Source organism: Callithrix jacchus, chromosome 17 (assembly GCF_049354715.1).
Source record: "Callithrix jacchus isolate 240 chromosome 17, calJac240_pri, whole genome shotgun sequence".
Taxonomy (NCBI): Eukaryota; Metazoa; Chordata; class Mammalia; order Primates; family Cebidae; genus Callithrix; species Callithrix jacchus.
Genome location: NC_133518.1, coordinates 63,229,254 through 63,242,005, shown reverse-complemented (window position 1 = coordinate 63,242,005; position 12,752 = coordinate 63,229,254). Strand labels below are relative to the sequence as shown.

General features: G+C 40.9%; 1 protein-coding gene across 5 annotated transcripts in view; it reads right to left on the bottom strand.

Moving 5' to 3' along the window:
• RARB (retinoic acid receptor beta) overlaps nt 1-12,752 on the bottom strand; it is a 782,655-nt gene that overhangs the window by 747,801 nt on the left and 22,102 nt on the right. For 3 of the 5 annotated variants that reach the window (XM_035278907.3, XM_078354410.1, XM_035278906.3), the window contains one exon: nt 2,316-2,394. The exons of the other annotated variants lie outside the window; for them this stretch is intronic. The gene's annotated coding sequence lies outside the window, so the exon portion shown is untranslated. The remainder of the gene's footprint in view (nt 1-2,315; nt 2,395-12,752) is intronic. 5 annotated transcript variants of the gene reach the window in all.

The following is a 12,752-nucleotide window of genomic DNA, read 5'->3' as shown; positions in this document are numbered from 1 at the left end:
TCTGTCTCCCAGGCTGGAGTGCAGTGGTGCAATCTTGGCTCATTGCAACCTCCACCTCCCGGATTCAAGCAATTCTCCTACCTCAGGCTCCCAAGTAGCTGGGACTACAGGTGCCCACCACCATGCTTGGCTAAGTTTTTCATTTTTAGTAGAGATGAAGTTTCATCATTTTGGTCAGGCTGGTCTCAAAACTCCTGACCTCAGGTGATCTACCCACCTCAGCCTCCCAAAGTGCTGGGAATGCAGGCTTAAACCACCACACCCAGCCACCTTAGTTGTCTATTTAAAAATCCTGCTTCCAAATGCAGTTATGTTCTGGGGTATTGGAAGTTGGGAATTCAATATATGAATTTGGAGGTAACAAAACAGCCCAGAACATGTTAAGAAATTCATGCTCTTCCATTTGCTTATTTCTAAAGGTTTATCTACCTCACTATGTCTATTACACTACCTACTTTTGTAAGTCATGAGTATACAAGAAGCCCCTTGAGTTCATGCAGTTCAAGTTCCTCTTTTTAGAAAGTGAATCAGATAAGTTACTTTACCTTTCTATACCTAATGTCACACAGCACAGTATCAGCTGACAAAAGTTATACCTTTGTTTATAAATACAATGTTAATTTCGACATACTTAGGGAGTATTCTATTTAGAAAAAGCTTGCAATGACTTAGAAGAAATTATTTAAAGATTGCATGCAATGCTTTCTTCCGTAAAGGATTTTTTTCTTCAATCATCATGCCTCAAGTTAATTATTTAGGTGCGCGTAGAGAGTAACAGGGAGGGCAGTGGGTGGGTTTGTTTCCTATACTTGAGTTTGCCCACACTAAGGAATAGCTATGGCCAAACAACTCTTGCCATGTGTTTGAAATGAACGCCTTTAATCACAGCAAAACAATAAAAACAGAAAATAAAGAAACCTTCTGTCAAATGACCGGTTGAAAAGCAGCAACCAAGCTGACAATTGTCTCATGTCCTGCTAACTGGCTAAAGAGCTAAAAGGCAGCTGAGAGGGTGGGAGGAAAGAAGGTTGAGAGCGGGTGAGAGAGGTTGGGAGGTTATTGACCGGGAAGGTAGAATGCCCCAAATGCAAAAGATTTATTCCTGGAATAATCAAATTCAACACCCAAGATGCTCCAGGTGACTTTAATATTTGACACTGCTCCCTTTTTCCACAATGCTAAAAATACGATGCCTAAACCCGAGGCACTAACGTCTCTGACGTGGGTCCCGTTCATTTTGGGAAGCCATTAGTTTACCATGAACATAATACAAGACTCTTGCAGTATCAGGGAGTACAAACTAAGTGGAGAGACACGGATATGGACTTGTTTTATTGTTCTAGAGGTAGGGTCAGTAAACTACAAACTGTAGACCAAATCCACCCTTCCACCCACTTTTTTTTCTCCAACCTTTGAGCTGGAAAACTAATAGCAAGGAAAATACATTTTACAACGCATGAAAATAACACAGAATTTAAATTTCAGTGTCTGCAAATACAGTTCTATTGAAACACACCATACTCCTTTGTATCTTATCTAGGGGTGCTTTACTGCTACAATGGCAGAGTTGAGTCATGTGACAAGACCATATGGCCTACAAAAAAACCTAAAATATTTACTGTCTGGTCCTTTACAGAAAATGTTTGCAGATACATGATGTAAACTTCCAAGCCCCCAAAGTATATAAAACTTACATTTCAGATTTTAATATCTTTGCATATTTTACCCTGGAAAACCTTAATGACTAAGCAAAGCAGACTGATTATATTGGTTGAGTCTGGGATTTTGTGAGACATACTAAACCAGAAAGATTACCACATTTAGAATCACCAGAATACAGTGGTTTGAGACCCAAATCTTCTCAAGGGAGAGAGCTGCTTCCGAAGTCAGTTTAACTTCCGGGTGAGTACAATCACATGGCACCTGAAGTCATTCTAATGCTGAACTATTTATTACACCGACATGAAAACCGCACTGAAAACTCAGTTCGCATTTCATCACATGGCTCCAAAATGAAGTTCCACCCCCTAAATCCATTCCCACTTTCTCGGTCACAACTTTCTTTGCCACCTTAAACAGAAGCAAAACTCTCAAGCTTCCAGAACCACCTTGTTTCAAGAGACATTGCAACATATAGCAAGATATCCGCTCAAGTCTTTTCTCTAAGCTCTTCCTGGCAAGAAACTGTTGCCTTAAGTGGAACTGACTAACAGGAATAAGCATTCTAAAACACAGGGTTGATTACAAAGGGAATTGCTGACCATAGCTTCTAATAGGAGTATTAGGGAATTTAACAGGACCAAACCTGAACGTACCTCCTGGCTGCAGATTATGAGAACAATTCTCCAGATGAGCAGGACTGGTGGCTGTCTTCTTAAGACGACGTTCAGGACCCTACAAACGCAATGGTCTTCATTTAGCAGTCTTAAACGTCACGATGCAGAAAGTGAAATTAAAGTAGATTACATTATTCCAAATCTTTGCCTGCTTCTCCACAATACTGCCTTTCCATGATGTGACATAGTTAACCATCTTGAAACAAGAAGACCACCAAGTTCTTTTGCTAAACCTTAAGCCAAACTCAAACTTCTCCACTGAAGCTGTACCCGTCCACGAGGAGGGAATCACGCGATGGGGTGCAGCCATCTTGGTGCAGTGCTTTATATTAACTGGGCTCAGGGGCAGGCTCAGGTGCTTTAAGATGCAAAAGAATTCACACAGGTGGCAATTGTTAATTACAGTGCACATCCTACAAGCACGGACCTTTGACCCAATAGCAAACTAAAGTAGATTGGATAGAAATTCTGTTATAATCCAGGCCCGTGAAGATTTATAAGAAAAAAAAAAAACCAACTGTTGTAATCTTCTTGTTTTCATCATTTTTTACATAATAAAGTAAGTTCTAGGGTCTACTGAGAGATACCTCTACTTCGGAAACTATGACAATAGCTTCTAATCCTAACATTTTTTTAAGAAAGCAAAGACTTGGGTTCGAAGTTGTCTTTTAGTCAAAGAATATAATTTATTTTCTTAATTTCCGCCTGCTGGGGAAGCTAAATAACTTGTCTCAGAGATTGTCTTTGACTAAGGTTTAACCATTACAATGGAATATTCCTTTTTTTATTTTTATTTTCTTTGAGACAGGAACTTGCTGCTCTGTTGCTCAAGCTGGAGTGCAATGGCATAATCACAGCTCACTGTGACCGCAAACTCCTGGGCTCCGGCTATCCTCACACCCCAGTCTCCCGAGTAGCTGGAACCACAGGCACACGCCACCACTCCAAGGTATTGCTTATTCTTTTTTGTAGAGACAGGGGTCTTGCTGTGTTGCCCAGCATGGTCTTGAACTCCTAGGCTCAAGTGATCCACCGGCTTTGGTCTCCCAAAGCGCTGGGATTACAGGTGTGAGCTACTGCACTGAAGTTGAAACAGCATTCGTTAAAGAGGAATAACTAGGCCAGGCGTGGTGGCTCAAGCCTGTAATCCCAGCACTTTGGGGGGCCGAGGCGGGTGGATCACGAGGTCAAAAGATCGAGACCATCCTGGTCAACATGGTGAAACCCCGTCTCTACTAAGAATACAAAAAATTAGCTGGGCATGGTGGCGCGTGCCTGTAGTCCCAGCTACTCAGGAGGCTGAGGCAGGAGAATTGCCTGAACCCAGGAGGCGGAGGTTGTGGTGAGCCGAGATCGCGCCATTGCACTCCAGCCTGGGTAACAGGAGCGAAACTCCGGCTCGGGGGGGAAAAAAAAAAAAAAAAGAGGAATAACTAGTGTTGGCAGAATTTACAAGTCAAAATACAGAATGCCGAGTTAAATGTGAATTTCAGGTAAACAGCAAATACATCTTTAGTATACGTGTATATGCCATGTAACATTCGAGACATAGTTATATTGAGGACATCATTGTGCTAAAAGATATACTTGTTGTTTATCAGAAATTCAAATTGAGCTAGGCATCCTGAATTTTATCTGCCAACCCTAGAAGCATCTTTAACTCGAAATGTTTCTTGGTGAACAAGTAGCCAGGGGGAAACTTTTAATGAGCGTGCCGTGCCTAATCTTGGAAGACAGAAGTTCTTAAGAACTTTGAAACAGACGCCTACCCTTAGGCCTCTCAGTTCTCCCACCGGAGGAATGAGGGGTGTGAGGTATAAATGTTGCATGGGCCTGTAATGAGAAATTTTAAAACTAATGATAGTTCAGTTTGGTCTAAATGGCAACATACTTGATTTTTTTTTTAACTTCTTTAGATTGCTTATGGATGAATCTTATTGAGTGTAATTAATTTATTAGTGAATTAAATGAATAAAAACCGTTTGGATGCTTACAGCTCCCGTCATGGACCACAACATGAACTATCAGGTGTAGCTTAGCAACTAAATAATGAGAAGGCATTTTCTCTTCAGCTTTGGTGCATTTTTCTCTACCACGTAAATCAATTTAAAGCTCATCTTGACACTCCTCCATCCCCTGCCCCCAACATTTCAATGTGAAAAGAGGAAATGGATTCAAGCAACTTAATCCAATTGCTTTTTTGAGGTACAGACTCCTTAAGTATTGCCTCAGACTATGTCTGACCTCTTGAACTCACAGAGGGGAAATTAAGGCAGAAAAATCTAGCAGTTCAAATTGTTGTAGCTTCGAGACCTGGTAAGATTTAATCTTTTTGGTTCCCTAAGGCAAATAAGGTTGAGCAAAATATCCAGAGAGTAATATGTTGAAGAATGGTTTATTTTTAAGGACTGAAAATGGCCCCAAACACCGAGCATTTAGGAGGGTAGAAGCTACAGAAGTTCAAGGTTATTTAGTTACCAAAGCATAACGACGTAAGTCAGCAAATCAGAAGAGAGACGTTGAATGCAAAACAAAAGAAAACTTATATAGTTAGGTACAATATAAGAAACCTTTTGCCTTGGATAACTTTAATTTCAAGGTATTCGTGGCGGATGTAATACCTACCTAACTCAGAGTTACTTTTATCATGCAGTGGGTCAGGACATGTTTCCAGTTCTTAGTACTATTGATTGGCTTCCTCTGAGGAGTCCCTTGAATATTCAATCCAAGGAAGCTTCACTACAAAGTGAAAAAACCCTCAGTATAATCCCCAAGCATGCCATGGTAGGTCTAAAACCTGGCTCATTTTGGGGAAGGTCTTAGAGCTCAAAGATGAATTTTTATCCTTGGAAAATTCCACTGCTAGAGATTTTCAAATAATTTAAAAGGGATCATGGTACATTTATATGAGAAGAATAAGATCCTCAAAATATTGTATATATTCAAGAGTCACCTAGGAAAACTTATTATAAATGCAGATTTCCAGTCTCCATCTGGAAGACTGAGGCAGAGAATCTGCTCTGATAGGTCTCAATTTTTCTGTTCATATTTTTTTTTTTGAGACGGAGTTTCGCTCTCGTTACCCAGACTGGAGTGCAATGGCGCGATCTCGGCTCACCGCAACCTCTGCCTTCTGGGTTCAAGAAATTCTCCTGCCTTGGCCTCCCGAGTAGCTGGGATTACAGGCACGCACCACCATGCCCAGCTAATTTTTGTATTTTTAGTAGAGACGGGGTTTCACCTTGTTGACCAGGATGGTCTCAATCTGTTGACCTCGTGATCCACCTGCCTCGGCCTCCCAAAGTGCTGGGATTATAGGCATGAGCCACCGCACCCGGCTCTGTTCATATTTTTTTAACAATCTGTATAACATGTGTTGATTACGTCTTATAATCAACATAATGTGCTAAGTGCTGGAAGTTTAGAATTTAAATATGTACTGTATTCCTTCTCCTAAGTTTATCATTTGATGTGTTTATTTCTCAGAGAAGGCCTATAGGGAACAGGTATACAAAAGAAAGCTGAAGTCCAAAAAGATCACAGCAATGTACTACAAGACACACAGCTAGTACATACAGAAGTCAAGTCTGCAACGAGGTAAGTTAATTCATTCATTATGTTTCACTTCTTTTCTAACTATTTTCCTGCCATGCCTGTCCACTGTGTTGCTGTGGCCTACTCACTGCCCTCTAAACCCACCAGGCCTACACCTGCCCCAGGACTTTGGCCGTTTTTCCTCCTCTATGCCAAAAACATTCTTCCCGTTATCTGACTTACTGCCTCACTTCCTTCTGTCTCAGCTCAAGTATCAGCTTCTCAGTAGACCTTCTGTGACCACATTATTTAAAATTACAGCCCTCCCACCGAGCACCCTGCCCTTCTTTCCTGTCTTCCCAGTCCTTCTGAAATGTGAAATTTAATGGATAAAGTGAAGACACGCCATCCTACGAATCTGACGTGTAGCACACTCAGCATTTGGAGTGATTTACTTACGTGTATACATCTAATGGTTTCTTGCCTGTCTCTGCTAGGATGGAAATCCCCAATCCTTAGCTGCATCAGGATCACCAGAAGTGCTTTTGTAAAGCCAGATGCCTCCTTCTCAGCCTCAGAGATTTGACTGAAGTCATGCTAGTGAGCAGACCATTTTGAGCAGCCTTGCCGTAACGCACCAGTTCTCATCTAGGGATCATTCTGTCCCCAGGGAACACTTCATAATATTTGGAGGCTTTTTTAAATTGTTACAGCTGGAGTCGGGGAGCTACCTGGCATCTTGGGACTAGGGGCCAGGAATGCTACTAAATATCCTACAATACACAGGACAGCCCCTAAACAAAGACCTATCCAACTGAGAATGTCAGTAGTGGGGAAGCCGAGTAACCCTGTCCTAGTTGAATGCTTCTTAAATGCTACTATGCATCAAGAACAGCAGGGCTTATTAAAAGTTATATCATTTGATTGCAACTCCAGAGTTTCTGATTTGTTAGATAGCTTCAGTGTGGAGCCTGAAAATTTACATTTCTACTAAGTACTCAGGTGAAGGAAATGCTATTGGTCCAGGGCCAACCCTTGGAAAACAACTGCAGAACAAAAGCTCCACAGAGCAAGGATCGTGGTCTCTTTACTCACTTCTTACCCCAGCAATAGAATGTGGTACAGTACAGTCACTGAAGTTTCTAATGTTTTAATAACAGCACCGCTACGCCATGCTCTCACATGACGATTCTGACGCCAAGGATTCTTGGATCACACATTGAGAAACAAGAGTTGTTTGGGTAGCAAGTTTCAGATGCCATCTATTCCTATTGACCCCTCAGCTCATTTACTACCAACAAAAGAAGTCCAAGGAGAGTTTGCATGTTTGCCCCGGCAGGCCTAACAATCTGCCTGCAGGGGATGCTCAAATTACATCCCCACGGTAAGCTCTGTACAAAAGAAACAGTCAAATGCAAGTCTCTGCATTCTCTCTTTATGATGAAACTACACGATCTTACAACCACCTATCACACAATTCTCATTTTCAAAATCGCCAGAGAATTTATTAACACACACACTTAGTTCTTCAATCTGATCCTCGAGTAAGGCCTCTAGCGTTGTAACATGATTGGGAATCGGTGAGTCTTGAATGTACTTGCGCCTCCATAACCACATCTCTGGCAGCTGTCCACTTTAAGATGGTATCTCCCAGGTGCTGCCAATTACCTCTCCTTACATCATTTTTCTGAGGGAATATTAAATTCAGTTCCTTTCATCCTGTGCCCAAAGCCAACAATGAAGCAGTTGATCTCCATAATTCAAACATGTCTGATATCTTAGATTCAATGGCCCTGTTTAAGACAGGCATTTAATGAAGAAGCGGTGAATGAGAAGTTTAATGGCTAAAGTGAAGACACTCCATCTTACAAATCTCTTTTTACTCATGTGGAATCATCAGCCAGTGTTATTGATTTGCATTTACTGACTGGACTTTTATTGTGTTCAGATGTTAGTATCCTCTGCTGGTGCCTGCGGGCTGTTGGTTTCAGGGTAAAGCTTGCTGTCCTGAAAACCAATCTTCTCTACTGAACTGAAAAAGCTGAAGCATCCACGATCACTCAGAGAACCCAACACATTTCAGAAAGCCGTAAAAAGTATTCCACTAGTTGTCTTTATCTTACAAGAGTGAGAATTGACATAGAAATCATCAAAATCGAAAAAGATATGTTCATTATTGTAAAAGCAGCATTATTGAGATAGAGTTTATATACCATACAATTTGCCTGTGTAAATGCACAGTTCAAAGATTTTTGGCAAATTTAGAGTTGTGTACCTATCACCACTATCTAATTTTAGAGCATTTCCATCATCCCCTCCCCCACCAAAAATATCCCTGAGCCAATCTGTAGTTACCTATCACCAGCCCCAAACACTAATTTACTTTCTGTATCTGTAGATTTGCCTTCTCGGAGAATTCCATGTAAATTGAATCATACTACACGTTGTCTTTTGTGTCTGGCTACATTCAGTTAGCAAGATGGTTTTTAAGGATCATCTGCGTTGAGCACATGATCAGTACTTCATTCCTTTTTGTTTCCAGACAGAAGTAAGTGTATAGATCTATTACAATTTGTTTATTCACAGTTGGTGGACATTTGTTTTGCTTTGTTGGGCTAGTCTGAATAATGCTGCTGTGAATATTTATGTACAAGCCTTTATGTGGACATATTTTCATTTTCCTTGGGTAGATTCCTAGAAGTAGAAATCCTGGGTCATATAGTAAAGCTATGTTTAACTTTTTAAAATGTCAAACTGTTTTCCAAAGTGGCTGGATCATGTTGTAATCCCACCAGCACCACATGAGGGTTCCAGTGACTCCACAGTCCCTTGAATATTTGTTATTGTCTATCTTTTTTACTTAGCCACACATGGTTTGCTCTTGATGATGAAATGTGTGAAACGGTGCTTTCAGATTTGTCCCCCACATAAAAATACATCCAGCATTTATTGAGGGCCTGCTATATGTAATGTCTTTTAAATATATTACTGTTAACCTATCACTAACAAAATGAGATGTCATCTAAAGTTTATAAACGAAAAAATTAGGTTCTGAAAACTTAAAATTTCCCCATGGAATCCCAGCAAGCAGGTTGCAAATCTGAATTCAATGCCACAAAACATTCATGCAAAAGTCAAGACACATTTGAAATACAAGCATGGGCTTCAAAATTGAAGCCTCTGGGTGGCCAAGATATATCTACTAATGTCATTAAAAAGAGGAATAAACAATCAATAAATTCAACTATTTCTAATGATTACAGATTTTCTTTGAAGGAACTCTACTGAAATTCTAATGAACAATTTCGCCTCAAAATTTTCTCTTAAAATGTCAAATCCCGAAGTTGTAGTTTTGCCTCAGGATTAACCCGCAAGATATTTATGACAAACCTCAAATGAAACATGCTTCACAGCAATGAAAATGCTGAATGGTTTTTATTAACTTCACTAAATCATTTGCTACCATCAAAAGATGTACATTCGGACAACTGCTGTTCATGTTTGAGTGCTTAAAAGACATCTATCGCCAGTTTCCGGAGTCCCGTCAGTGATTGAGGAGTGTTGATGTTTCATCTAGCAGGTATTTCATCATAGACAGGCTACTGGCAGAATGGTGGCCAAAGGCACTAGATGGAACTACTCCAGCTGAAAATCTTTAACTTATCACCTACTCTGGCCATAGCTTCCTTTGTTTTGAGACAAAGTCTCACTCTCTCATCCAGGCTGGAGGGCAGTGGTATAATCACAGCTCACTGCAGCCTTGACTTCTCCAAGATCAAGCCATTCTCCCAGTACAGCCTCCCTAGTAGCTGAGACTACAGGTGTCCACCACCATGCCCAGCTAACTTTTTGTATTTGTAGAGGCAGGGTCTCATAATGTTACCCAGGCTGCTCTCAAACTCCTGGGTTCAAGCAATTCTCTACCTCCCAAAGTGCTGGGATGACAGGCCTGGCCACAAACTCTTAACCTACCCTTGCTCTCTCTTGCCACCAATATGACTTCATCTGATTGACCCCTTTTCATTCAAATGGCCATCCTGCTTTCTCAAAGCTAATTCTTCTCTGCCTTGGAGATAATCTAAACACTGGCTTGAAATAATCAGCATTTCAGAAAGGATAACTTCATTCCCTTAGGATTTATTATTTGACCTGTTTGCTAATGAGTACTTGCTTCCCTGTTTTGTTTCAGAATATCTGTTGATGTCGTTCCTTGCTCCGCAAAATATGGTCCACAGACTGGTAGCATCAGCATCCTCTGCAAGCTTGTTTAAAAGGCAGAATTTCAGGCCGCATCCTTGACCTACTAATCAGAATCTGCATTTGAATAATCTCCCCAGCTGATTCCTATGTGCTAGGTCATTAACTTTTGCACAGGCTCTCAGGTCTAACCCACAGACCCAGAACCCCACGTTACCCAGTTGAAAATCTGCACCTATCAGGAATAATAACAGGGAACACTTACTGTTCAGAAAAGCACTTCCTTCTCTTCTGTCTGCATAGGTTTCTTCCCTCTGCCTCCAAACATGCTAAAGCCACTCCCTATTAAACAACAAAATCTCTTGACTCTGTTATCCCTTTGAGGAAGAATGCAATATTGTTCACATTTATCTATTTCCTCTCCCTGTGAAAGTATCTAACATCCCATCCTGTTGAGCCCAGATTTGCCTGTCTGACTTGTTTTGGCCAATGAAATGTGAGCAAAAGTGGTATGTGTCATTTCCAAGCAGAAGCTTCAAGAGTCAGTGACGCCTTGCCCCTCTCTCCACTGTCACAAGCCTGGCAATGGTTCCCTCAACTTGAGTCCAGAAAGAAGACAACAAGGAGCAAAACTAAATGTGACTTATGGAGGGCAAGTAAATTTGCTGTTGAAAGTGACAGAGATTTGGGGTCCACTTGTTACAGCATAATTTTGCAAAAGCTTACTGATACACCTTGAATCACTATTGTTTTCCTGTTTTTCAATTATAAAGGAATAAATGTACCTAGAGGGAGAAATCTTATTTAGAGTTTCACTCACATCTGAACTCTCAAGAACTTAGGTTATCCTCTCCTCTCCTGCCAACTCTGCCAAAAAACATTTTTAGGGTTATCATTCTTCCTCTAATTTCTAGATTACTCCCAGTTTGCATTATAATTTTTATTTCTCCAGAGCAGGAATCAGCAAATATTTCTTGTAAAGGTCCAGACAGGAAACATTTCAGGCTTTGCAGACCATATGAACTCTCTCACAACGACTCAGCTCTAGCTTGGTAGCATGAAAGCAGCCTTAGAGACTACATAAGTAAATGGGAGACTGTTGCTATGATTTGAAAATCCATGTGGTGGATACTTAACCCCCAATGCCACTGTGTTGGGAGGTGGGGTCTTTTAGGAGGTGTTTAGGTCATGATGGTTCTACCCTCATGAATGGATTCATGCTGCTATAAACAGGACTTGGAGGAGTGGATCCACTCTCTTGCCCTTCAGCCTTCGTCCAGGTAAGGACACAAAAGGAGGCCTTTATCAGATGCCATCATCTGGATCTCAAATGTCCTAGCCTTCGGAACTGCGAGAAATTTCTGTGCTTTAAAAATTACCCAGTCTCCAGTATTAATTGTTATACCAGCACAAAACAAAGGCAACTGTGGGCCAATAAAACTTCCTTAGTCCAAGTTTCAAAACTGCGAAGTTATTCTTAACTCATCCACCACCCTAACTCTACACTAAGCCAAGTATCAAAGGCAAAACCACAGAAATTCCACCTGCAAGGGATATTTGACATCTTTTACTTCAATTCCATAGATTTACAAATAAAGAAATTGTTACCCAAACAAGAAGCCATGCCCCAAGCAAAACTCTAATTAGTGTTATACATACCAAAATATAGAGGGAGAAATGTACTGATGTCTTCAGTTTAGTTTGAAAGGCACCCAAGATATAAGATGAATCCTGAATGGGTAGATGGGTATGTGATAAAGCAAGGGTAGTAAACATTATTTGTAGATGTAGATAATGGGTATATAGATATTCCCTGTACAGTTATTTTAACCTGTCTGAACATTTTTATAATGTTGAGGGGAAAGTATCAAAGCTAAAGTGTGTAAGTCCTAGGACATCATCAATTGACTTAAGAAGCATAATTTCACTTGCTAAATATCTCATGGAAATTTAGCAGGCAGGATGTGAAAACTATCTAAATAATGTCTGAGATACCATCTGAAGTACCTCCATGGTCACTGAGAAACACTCTTTGAGACCCTATTATATGTTAGGCATTGACACCTTGGTAAAGAAGATAGATGTGACATCTAAAGGGAGACAAATGCTGACCACTCCCTATTAAACAACCCTATTGATCAACCCTTGGTGGGTTTGAAATTCTCTAACACCTATTGCTCCATCCATTAGGCACTTAATGTTTATTATGTTGTATTTGAGCCTTTCTCAGACAGACTGCAAGCTCCTGCGACACAAGAATCTGTCCACTGACCTCAGTGCCTTGCATATCATATCCACGAAAGCCTGCTGCCATGCTCGTTCACAAAGGAGTGGCTCTGATGAACAACAGGCGAAGGTGTGGCTAAGGTGGTGCTATGCCTTCATTTAGATGTGAGGCATACCTCTGTCAACATGATTCTGCAATTTTTTTAAATGGCTGAAGGCAAATATCTTTGACTCTTTGAGTGAGAGGAGTCAATGCATTGTTTTTGTTTTTGTTTTTAGATGGAGTCTCACTCTGTCATCCAGGCTGGAGTGCAATGGCACAATCTCAACCTCTGCCACCTGGGTTCAAGCAATTCCCCTGCCTCAGCCTCCCCAGTAGCTGGGATTACAGGAGCCTGCCACTTTGCCCAGCTAATTTTTGCAGTTTTTAGTAGAGACAGAGTTTCACCATCTTGGCCA